This window comes from Triplophysa dalaica, chromosome 7 (genome assembly GCF_015846415.1).
Source record: "Triplophysa dalaica isolate WHDGS20190420 chromosome 7, ASM1584641v1, whole genome shotgun sequence".
Lineage (NCBI taxonomy): Eukaryota > Metazoa > Chordata > Actinopteri > Cypriniformes > Nemacheilidae > Triplophysa > Triplophysa dalaica.
In genome coordinates, this window is record NC_079548.1 from 24,082,721 (window position 1) to 24,095,283 (window position 12,563).

The window sequence follows — 12,563 nt, forward strand, 5'->3', positions numbered from 1 at the left end:
ATTCCCCTATCTTTACGTCATCGCCTCCATGATGTTTAACGTCCGATTACAGGTGAGTCTGTTTGTGTTAAATACCCGACACACATCAGACAACGTTTGTCAGTATGTCTGTCTGTTATTGAGTTACTGTATCCTCCTTCATAGCACAGAGAATGTTTAAACTCATCACTGCTGAGTCGGATTCTGTCATCTGAACAACAGACACTCTACATTAGTCAAAACAAAGATAAAACTTTAAGACATTAAACATTCGAATTACATGACGGCAAAACTATGCGATCCCTTTCAATTGTGAGAGAATGTATGACATTTTAGGCATTTGTCAACACATTTGTTTCATGATATTTAATATTTATACTGAGGTTGTACTGAAAGCTTTCTTTTGCGTTTCCCTTGCTAACTTTGCTCACACCCCCCACGAATGTACGTCATTTCGTGGTATGGCTTGACTAAGATAGCCCAAATGTAAACGCAAGCTAGATGGGCGTACTTGTAAATCTCATTGTATCGTCGCTGCGTGTTTCGTTTTGAAGAGAAAGCCTCTTTATTTACCCTTCCAAAAGCTAAGACAACTAAAAATAATTTGTTAAATTTTATTTTACAACACTGTTCCAAAAAAGTACAATCCGAATATTCAAGTTTGTGCAGCGCATTTCACCGAAGATTGCTTCACGAACCTGGAAGATATCAAGACCGGCAATGCACGAAATCTTTGGTTAAAAAGTGGGGCCATTACAACTTCGAATGACAGGCGCTTCAGATTCGCAGCCTGTAAGTATATAGTGATTGTAAAAGACTTTGCTACGGACTAACACGGGTTGAGTTTGTCTTGTTTGCGATCTGCAAATGCAGACACTCGCGCAGCATGAAATACGTCCTAATAATCAGTAATAATGTTCCAACTAGAGGAAACAAATGTGTTAATAATAAGATATAAAGGGCCAACCCAGTTATTTATTATGTTACCATTACCTGCTGTAATGGAAGCTTGTTTCTATCTCACACAAACTCTGTGTATATGGTTAAAGTCTTTATAACGTCGTATATAAAATGTTAAACAGTAAGCTATAGTTTTTAACTATTTAACATAATATTTTTTAATAAAACCTTACCAATCCTTTACATCAGGCTCAAGTCGTGCTGGCAAAGTTGATGTATTGGCTTGATCATCTTCATTTTCCGTATCAGATTCGGGCTCAAATTGATATAAGGAAGTACTGATGACATTTTGTCACCTGTAAGTACAATTGCTTTGGAACCTGATGTTCCGAATATGGTAAGAGGCGCTACATTTCCATGAAACGTTCTAGTATTCGACCAATAACCACGCACTAACCAACTGGCCAATCATGGCATACTTCGCTTATCAGAGGGATGAGCTTTTAAAAAAATCAGCGCGTTTCAGAGAGGCGGGGCAAAGAGGAGCTACAAACATGTGGAAAATACTGCGTTTTTAACCTTAAAACGTATATACACATAACATTTCATCTTAAACAAACGATAATATTCGTTTTAGCCATGTCATTTGACCCCTTTAAGATATTTGTTGACGTTTTAAAGTTCAACAAATGCATTATTGAACAATGTAGTCACCCCAAGGCCATCCATGATGTAGGTGACTACATGAAGTAGATTTTAAGCTGAAACTGTGGTTCTTGATTCATAGAATGCAAGTCTATTATAAATAATATACCATATTTTGTACAGATTTCATGTTTTTTCGGTAAGTAGTACATAAAAGAAAGCAAGTGAAAATGCGGCATTATGCAAACTCATTTACATGTACTAATCAAAATGGTTTCTTATAACAGCCTTTTTTTATGCTACAGCCAATATTGATCACACAACATTATTTCACATTGTTTTGTACACTATGTTCGCTTGTTTTTTTTACCAACCATCTTTCCTTTCTGTTCTTTTTTTAGGTTCACATTGAGATCCATTGATTTTACAGTGGACAGTTTTTGGATGAAAAGTCCATTTGACCTGTTGGTAAGCAAAAGAGGGTTCACTTGACCCATGGATTGTCCTGATGTTGAAGAACACAATGCTGACTGGGTTACTGTCATGACGAGCGAAAATGTATGATGAGGCCTTTCTCACAGCCTCCTAATATCTTTTCTGGTTTTACAGAGGCAAATGACTCTCCTCAGTGATAAACCAGAATGGACACCAAATTCGCTGTTAGACTGTTAGATTAACATCAACATGACTTGACACAGAGAGCATGTGAAACTTGAATTCAACAGTGTTATGATGTCCTTCTTTGCACGTTAATTTTTGCTTTTTTGGGGAAGCTTTAGTTTGGGATATAAGTTATAGTTATAGTTATATATATATAATTTTGTCATGTAGTTGGACTACTGTTACCTACACCACAGTTGCTATCAGAGGGATACTCCACCGTTGTTTTGGTTATTGTTACAGAAAACTGCAGGGATTTGTATATGGTATGCATTTATGTTTATGTTTGTATTTTTGTTGTAATATATTATTTTGCAAGTGCATTTTAAACAGTAAGGATTGTTAAGTGTAACGTGATTTGACAATAAATTATGAGAATTTTGATTTTCATATTTGTTGTTTTGTTGAGGAATCACAGATTATATGATGCATAGATAGATATACATTGCAGTGACCTCAGAATGTTTGGACACCAACACCGCTTTTACTCTTGTGTTTATAAAAAACTTGTAATCACGTGCAGTTATACTCTGTCAGCTTTAAGGGTGTCTACTTTTGTAGTGTTTATAATTTGGTCGAACGAAATTGATGAAAGAAAAGTACAAATAGAAATATCCAATCTGTAGTTTTTTTTTAAACACAAGAGGGCATAATTTCACTCTTACCAAAGTGAGAAATCAACCTCTTCTACCACCCAGCTTTTAAAAACAAAGTTGCAATTTTCAATCTGCTGCTTTTAAAACGTACAAAGGTAATTTTTAAGATATTAATATAAAGATTTAAACACTGGTGCTATCTACCACCAATAGCTATAGCAATGTATAATAAGAGTTTAGTGGTATATTAATATCCTTTATGAGAACACAATAATACCAAATAAATGTATATGAGCCATTATCTTGCAGAGACCCGGGTCATGTATCGGCCCACACCCCCCTCTCATCCTTGTTCTCCTGCCTCCTCTCCACTGTCCTGAACAAAGGCAAAAATCCCCCAAAAACAACCAATAGGAGATGCATCAACAGCATCACTTGTATGCCTGGCTTAAAAGAAGACAATCCAAATGCCTCTCTCTATATTATACAAAAATGTAAATATGACTTAATAACCATCTTTTTTCTAATCTCTCTCCAGAATCTTGTGTATCTTGTTACACACTTGAAAGTGTTTGCCTGTTAAAATGTGCCCAAGGTTACTTTCGAGAAATCCAATAAGCTGACTTAACTCTGAGCGTTCCACATCCAACTTCAGCAGTGTTTGTTTGACAGCGGGCTAGTATAAAATTGTGTTGCCAAGGCAACTGTGTAATTCTTTTTTAATGTCAACCCCCCCTTCACACATACAGGATTTTCCCTGAACACTTGGGGAAAAAAAGAGGATTTACAGATGTCGAAGTGTCTTACCAGTGTTAGCCAACATGGACTGTTCGAATCAGACCAGCAAAATTCAAATGCATTTCTTATATGGGTATTTTATTTGTAAACTTATTTTACTCAAATAAAGAGAGGGATGGGGTGTTTCCAAACAGGTCAGGCTAGTAAGGTGCATCCTAAATATACACAGACACACCATATTCACCATGTGTTAAATGGAGCTCTTGTGTGTATGGATGTGTAATGATTGAGCTTCATATTCTAAAACTATTATAAAACATTCTTCATAAAAATATTACACAGTGGATCATATGAGAATGTCTGATGGTGTGCGATACAACTGCTGTTTAATTCTTCAGATGTACATGAAATATTTATGTCACTATACGCAAATAAATTATTGTTCAGTTTATTGTTTTGTAGTATAAAGGCTATACCGTATGTTTTAAAGGAATTAATTGTTAAGATTATCTATTTTTGGATTTGCTTTATTTAAAGTGATGCATAAAGTGTTTCTGGAAACTTATGTTTGTCCTGCATCACTCCTCTTCACTAAACATAGTTCTAACCCTAACCAAAGCAGAGCTAAAATTAGAGGGAACTACAGAATAATTCATTAGCTTGTGGTTCGATACTAAATCGTAAACCGAATCTTCCCGTCTGATTGGTTATAGCAAGTTTTTCCATGACTGACAAGAATTCAGGATTGTGTCAATTCTTTCATTAAATATTTGCATTTGCATTACTGTTTGATATAGTCCATTAAATAAAATAAAATGTAATCTAATATATAATATGTGATAGGGACAAACAAACAATAACAGCAATAAAACTCTCAGACAGACATTTCTCTTCATCGGTCCCCTAATGTTTCTGTAGTCTAAGAGTAGAAGGCATGTGATAATAATATGACCATCAACATAATCCACACAGGATGTCCTATTTCTGTGAACCCCTAATGCTTCTTTTCCCATCCTCCAGGAACAGTACATTCACAGGATGTACAGCAAACACACTCATCCCCTGTGAATATCAGGAGAAAAATCTGAGATCTTTGATCTATGACAGTACTTTTGAGTTTTGTGCACCCCTGTGTCGTTCTTTTTTGATGATTGTGTTGATAACGTTTACCATTATAAAACTAAGCTACATGTTTATGTTTAAAGGATAATTCCAATGCTTATTGTATGACTTATTAACATTGTTAAAGAGTTTGATTCTCATGCTAAACATGGACTAAGGTTTAAAAATGAGTTGGATGTATGAGTCTCTGTTATTTTCGAGTGTGGCTCTGAATGATGTCATTAAGGGCGGAAATCCTTGTATAGGCAATTCTCCTGGAACAGCACGCAGACACACCAGAGCAAGAGCACACCTATCAGCTTGCTTTGTTCGGGTTATGGAGCGCTGCACAGCATTGGATCGATAAAGATTTGTCATTTTGTTTTAGAACAATGCCTCCAAATCTCTTTTTTTTATCACTACTCTGCCTTGGTTGTCTCGTCAGGTCATTTCAAAGTAATATTTTATTGCAGTATGTATAGCAGGAACATGGGCGTCAGAAGCGAGAAACATGTAGGTAGCTCCTCCTCCAGAAAACAGTGTAAACAGTATTGCTGCATTAGCAGCTTTAGTGGTGTAGTGTAAAAGATGATTGACATGTAGTTTTGACTCTGCCGAGAAGCAACTTCGAATCTGCCTTACTCGCTCTTCTAAATTTTCAAGATTTTAATTGTCATACACGCAGTTATACGGACATACAACCAGCGGTGAAATAAAATCTGGCCAACTCTTCAGACTGTGTAGGAAAAATATTTAACTAATTCAAATGAACTGAAAGGAGTGGAAAGGTAAAAAAGTAAGGTTGAGTATAATGGGACAAAATAAATATATCCACTGTATATCTATCAGCAGCATGAAAAACCAAGAGCAAGACTTGAATAAACAGAAGTATGACCAAAGTGAGGATGCACATATACGCGAGACCGTCATGTCGAGGTACAGATTGGATGACCTGACAGAGTCTGCCATACCTTGGCCTATCCAATTTACGCCACTGATACCAGCCAAGGCAAATACTGAATGTTCTATATACAGTAGTAAAAAGTCACTTTCATTTAAAAAAATGCTGGGTTATTTTAAACCCAGCATTGGGTCAAAAAGGGATGAACACAACCATTGAGTTAAATTAACCCAGCAAAGGGTTTATATTTGACCCTTCAATGGGTTAAAGCAACCTAGCATAGGTTCATTTACCACCCAGCGGGTTGGGTTCATCCCCTTTTGACCTAATGCTGTGTTGAAAGTAATGCAGTTTAGAGTAGTTATTGTACTTTGCAATATTGATATTAGACCATTTTTTACGAGTAAACATTCAGAATACAATCGGCCGAAAAACTGTCCGATCAACACCGCTTCAATCAGTGTGTGTGTGTGTTTGTACATCTATCTTTATGAGGACCAGTTTGAGTTTTAGACCAGCGGAGTGAGGACTAAGAGAGTAAAGTGAGGACATTTTGGCCGGTCCTCACTTTCTGAGACCTCTTTAAAGGGGTGTTTGAGGGTCAAGACCTGGTTTTAGGGTTTAGGTTATAATTAGGTTTAGGTTAGGTTAAGGGTGAGGGTTAGGGCCAGGTACTCAGTTCTGATGGTTAGGGTTAGGGGCTAGAGTTTGCATTGCATCAATGTATGTCCTCATAAAAAAAGCTGTGCAAACATGAGTGTGCACGCACGTGCGATCGAATGAGGTATTGGGTTGAGGGGTGACACGACTGAGGACATTGAAGCTGCTGACTGCTCAATCAGGCCACATGAAGTCAGTCAGCTTTCCATTTTCTCCCCTGACTGGAGCCATTATGCCAGACTTGTGGTGCCAAAGGGTGACCGCCTCTGGTGCAAAGCACTCTGGGAAATATTCAGCCTATAACACATTTAAGCTTGCCTACCATCACGTACCACTGACAGAAATACATGTCTTTAAAACTAATGAGAGAATATAGATATTTTAACTAAAGAGTAATTATAATATTATCATATTCCCAATGGTCGTTGGAAGGTCATATCAAAAGTGCACATCTCTCATGGATTGCAGCTAATGTAATTAGTACTTGTGCCATCAGTCATGCATCACTTCACCAAATGCCCTCTAGAGAGCAATGAGAGAAATGTGCGTATGTCTGTTTGTGCAGCAAAGATTATGCATATGATCTATTTTCACTGTGCAGCTTTGATATGTTCAGATCAGGGCTTGTGGTTATAATTGTGTGTCTATATAGTGTATCCCACCCAAGGAAAATTGGAAAAAACAGAATGTTTCCTGGACTGCATTAGACATTTGCTCCCAGCACAGGAAATACTCCCCCAAAACCTTGATGCTCCCTCAACCACACCAACACAGATTTTTTCACACTCCTGATGGAGAGCCTGGAATAGCAGACCTGGGATCAGTCAGCAACAAATAATCAACTAATTATAACGAAGAAGAGTTGTGGGTTGTTTCACATTATCAGATTGGTCCGTGACTGTTTGTTGATGATTAAATGGCATGTATGCATTATGCACTACAAATTCGTCTCATCAGGGTGACTTCTTTTCATGTCAGCATTTTGAATTCTGATCATTTAAGAAAATCCTGGAGAAAATAAAACACATGACTAACTTCATTCTTGAGTGGTTTAATAATGTGCACAAAGACAGCAACCCCTTAAGTCAGAGAGGCAGTCATGCCATAATTGAATCCATGTGTTGGAGAAACACACAGACATGTGTGAATGTCGATTCTATCAACCCATAGATGCATTTTTAATCACTCAGTACAATAAGTACAAAACTTTAACCAGACTTTTATTTTCTCCAGTGACACTTTCTTCTCAGCTCTACTGAGGAAAGTTTTTTTCTCAGATTTCCTTCAGAGTTGTATGTTGTGCTTAGTTTGGAGTATGAGCGAGGTGATCACCACATTTCCCTCTTTTATGTGGCTTTTATTTCAGTCTGATAGCTTTACGATCTATAGTTATACAAAATGTTTTCAAAAGAAAACGTGTGAATAAAGTTAAACAAATTCCTGTTATTTCAAATATTAGGGCTACAACACAAAATACTAAAATGAGTACATTTAGGTGAGGTGTTGAATTAATCATATTTATTAGATTGCACAATGTTGTCTCAAAGTGATAGTTTAATAAAAAAAAATTAATTCTGTCATCATGGACTCTTGTTCCAAGTCTAGTGGGTTAAACCACTGAACTGGTAAATCAAAGGTTGCTGGTTCGATCCCAGCAGCCACCACCAGTGTGTCCTTGAGCAAGACACTTTACTCCATGTTGCTCCAGGGGGATTGTCCCTGTAATAAGTGCACTGTAAGTCGCTTTGGATAAAAGCGTCTGCTAAATGTAAATGTAAAATGCTAAACACCAAGGAAGATATTTGGAAGAATGTCAGTAACAGAGTAGATCTCGTCCCACATTTACTGCAATGGGAGACCTGCTTGGTTACTGACATTCTTACAAATATCTTCCTTTGTGTTGAACATGTAACCGGGGAGTACGAGAAATAAAGCACAACCCGGCAAACTATTAAATTATGGAGGTTTAATCTGACTGCTGTTTACATACAAGTTTTACAGCGGTCGATGGGAGAAAAAGGGTTTACAAGAAATAAAATGAAACCAACCAAAATGAAACAAAATACAATGAAACAAAATACAATGAAACAAAATACGGTAGTGGCTGTGCATAGAAGATAAAAACACATTTATTAGCCACTTTGCATCCATATCAAAAATCAACCTCAATTATCACAAACACATTACATTATACACATTACATTTACCGTCCATATTCTTCTTACAGAGCTATTAACAAAGGCCCTTTTTTAGAAAGAAAGATTAATACAGGAGTAATAGCTTTTAACCAAAATAAACGTACATACCCAAATGCTCGCTAGCACTCACCACGAGGTTCAATCGCCACGTGCACAACCGATCCACGTAATCTATTAACATGTACCATCAAATACACATTTAGACAGAGCAATATGAACATATACGGGTCTATATAAACACAAACAAAAGGTATTTACCCGTAATTACAACTATGCCTCAAACAACAGATCGCGACGACACGCATCACACCCAGACTGTTCCACGTTTTTCTCGCGGATCCCCGCATGCGCACACAGAGTCAGCGCACCTTATCACGTGAATAGGAGAGAAATCTCTTAAAGGGCCATACACAAATTTTACAACACAACAGAAAAATTGCATTTTTACCCCCAGGCCACACTCTCCCCTGCAGAAAGTCATTGTCCTCAATGACTTAATACATATTTTTAACCTCTTTTACAGCTTCTCTAAAGAACACAGTACCAAGGCTTGTTAATACCTGTGAAAATACTTCAGGGCTAAGCGAAACTGAATTACAAACAGACATTGGTTCCTTATACGGGTTTGAATGCACACCAGCATTAGGCCGGCTGGTTCTTCTGGGTGCAGGAACTGGTCTTCCAGACACAGGTATGTCTACCTTAGGAATAACCACACACTTAGACAGGTTACCTGACTCAGAAGCTTCCTCCACCCCCTCTGAAACAGGATAAGAGCCAACAACATAAGCCTCCTCAACTGGGCTGGCCATCTCCACATCCACACCCTCTGTCTCCTCGAGGTTTGGAACTGTCACCTCTTCTAAAACAACACAATCTGGATCAGAACCCTCAGCTTCAACCTGCTCAACCTGAGACTCAGGTTGTGGAGACGAAAAGCTGTTGTCTGTTACCACTGGTTCCATATCAGGCAATTCACAAGGACGCACATCAACTCTGTGAACTCTTTTACTGGGGCCCCCCTCAAGAGGCTCAACAGTGTACGTTGTACCCTAGACTTCTATGACCCGGTGTACCGTAGGAGCCCACGCATCCTGTATCTTGTTTCTGCCAACAGGTCTGTGACGCAAATACACCTTCTGGCCAACATCAACAGTAGGACAGTAAACCTTATCATTCAAGGAAGCAAGTCTCTCAAGAGCTTTTTTGCTCTGCGAACTCTCTTGTTCGTTCATGAGCTTCCCTGAGTCTGTTCTGGTGAATTACTAACCAATCCTGTCGTCTATCCACAGTTTGTTCACGACCCAGAAGAGCATCTACAGGAAGACGTGGATCTACACCAAACAACAAGAAGTATGGCGAGTACCCTGTCGTCGCATGTGGGGTTACATTATATGCATAGACCAACTCAGGAAGGTACTCTGGCCAACGTCTCTTCTTTTCAGGGGGAAGAGTTCTCAACAACTCATGAAGCGTCCGGTTAAAGCGCTCACACTGAGCATTGCCTTGAGGCCGGTAAGGGTTAGTTCGCGTTTTCTTCACCCCATAAAATTTACACAACTCAGCTATCACCTCACTCTCAAAGTTCCTCCCCTGGTCTGAGTGTAACCTCTCTGGAATGCCATACTTCATGAACCACTCTCGGAGTAAAACCTTGGCTGTAGTGTCTGCCCTCTGGTCTTTGGTAGGAAAAGCCTGTGTAAACTTGGTAAACACATCAGTTACTACCAACACATTCTCACGACCATCAGAGGCCGGTTCAAGCAGTGTAAAATCTACAGCCACCACCTCTAAAGGCCTTGACGCTAGAAACGGTTTCATGGGAGGCCGAATCCTCGGCTGAGGCATCTTAGTCAAAATACACCGTTGACACCTTTTGATCCACCTCTCTACGTCCTCATACATGCCAACCCAGAAGCATCTCTGCCTCAACAGGTTAAGAGAGCGCTCAATACCCTGGTGTCCCATCTTGTCATGGACACTCTCCAGGATTCGTTCCTGCAAACAAACAGGTACAATCAGCTGCTGACACTCACCATGATGTAGATCATGTACAACCCTATAGAGCAACCCTTCGGACTCTGTAATACATTTCCTATGCTTCAAAAGGGACAGTACAGGCTTAGGCAGGCTGCGCCTTTCCTGATAAGTTGGCTTTCGGTTATTTTCCCAGAATTCTCTGAAACGACTGAGAAACGGGTCCTTCAGCTGAAACTCGCTCAACTCTGCTTTTGTATAGCCCGGGAGAGTGAACGTACCTCCACGAGTATCAGTCCCTTCTACTCTGACTCCACACTCTAAAGCACGAATCTGCCTCACTTTACAACACTGATCCCCAGCGGATAACAACGCTGAGTCCAAAAGTGTACCCTTATTTACCACATTGCAGATGGCAATACAGTCGTCATATTCTGCATCATCCGAGTTAACAGACTCCCCTGCAAATGGGTGTCTAGAGAGTGCATCGGCAGCAGCATTCTGCCGTCCGGGCCTGTACTTAACGTCAAAGTCAAAGACGGCTAACTGGGCCACCCACCGCTGCTCTATGGCACCCAGCTTCGCTGTCTTCAGATAACATAACGGATTGTTATCCGTGATGACTACAAACTTTGAGCCTAACAGATAACCACGGAACTTCTCGGAAACAGCCCATTTGAGAGCTAACAGTTCGAGCTTCATACTACTATAGTTCCGGTCATTCTTCTCTGCATGCCGCAGTCTCCTACTAGCATACGCGATAACTCTCGTACCATCGCCTTGTTGCTGACTCAAAACTGCTCCTAGACCTTCATTACTCGCATCAGTTTCCACAATAAACGGAAGGGTGAAATCGGCATAGCCCAATATTGGAGCGGATGTAAGCTTCTCCTTCATCAACTCAAAGGCTGACTGACACTCGGCAGACCACAGTGAACAAAACTCATGCTTCCTAACTGTACCCTGCTGTTTCAGGCAAAAGTTCACCAAGTCGTGAAGGGGACCTGCGATCCTGGAAAACCCCTCAATGAACTTTCTGTAGTAACTAGAGAAACCCAAAAATGATCTTAACTCCTTCACTGTACTAGGAGTTTTCCATTGGCTCACTGCCTCAACCTTTCTGGGATCCGTACCAATGCCTTGAGCAGAGATTTGATGACCCAAAAACCTGACTTCTTTCTGCAGGAAACTGCACTTCTCAAGCTTAACCTTAAGCCCGGTTTCCTTCAGCCTATGAAAAACTACCTCTAACCTCTGAAGATGGTCTTGAAAGCTAGAGGAGTAAATAAGAAGATCATCCAAGTAGACCAACATGATCTGAAAAATCAAATCTCCCATGGCAGTTTGCATAAGGCGCTGAAATGTGGCCGGCCCATTACATACCCCAAAAGGCATACGAGAGTACTCGAATATACCAAAAGGGGTAGTGAACGCAGTCTTTGGTTGGTCTTGCTCACGCACTGCTACTTGATGGTACCCGCTCGCCAAATCAATGGTCGAGAAAAACTTTGCACCTCGCAACGCATCAAAACTTTCATCTATCCGTGGTAAAGGAAAAGCGTCTCGTTTAGTCTTTGAATTCAATTTTCTGTAGTCAACACATAACCTAAGACTACCATCTGTCTTCCGGACGATTACTATGGGCGAGGCATACTCACTATTGCTCTCCTTTATCACCCCCTTCTTAAGAAGCTTGGTGATATGTTCTCTGACCTCACAATACTGTGTGGGTGGAAGGCGTCGATATGGCTGCGAAACCGGAACATCATCTACCAGATGGATCTCGTGCTGCACTTTATCAGAGAATCCAAGATCCTCGTCAGCCAATGCAAACACATCGACAAACCTAGAGAGCAAAGCTTTTAGCTCCGCTTGTTGCTCAGCAGTACCACCTAGATTCAGCTTGTCAAAGAAAGTCGGCATGCCATTCGCCAACGCCTGTCTCTCTTCTGTTTCGACAGTTACCTCCTCCACTCCAGCTGAAATTCTCTGAAACTTAACTTCACCACAAGCGTTTGGATTTACCTGAACAGGGCAAAACGTACCCAGCCGGGCACGAGGCTGCAACCACACATCTTCTGTGGAGAAATTAACAACTGTAACAGGCAACACGGGTTTTACGTTGGACACAAGGGACGGTACCAAAATCAAACCCTCAGGTAAAGAAGAATTTCCAGATTCTAACAGCCAACTGGAAGAACCCTCAGG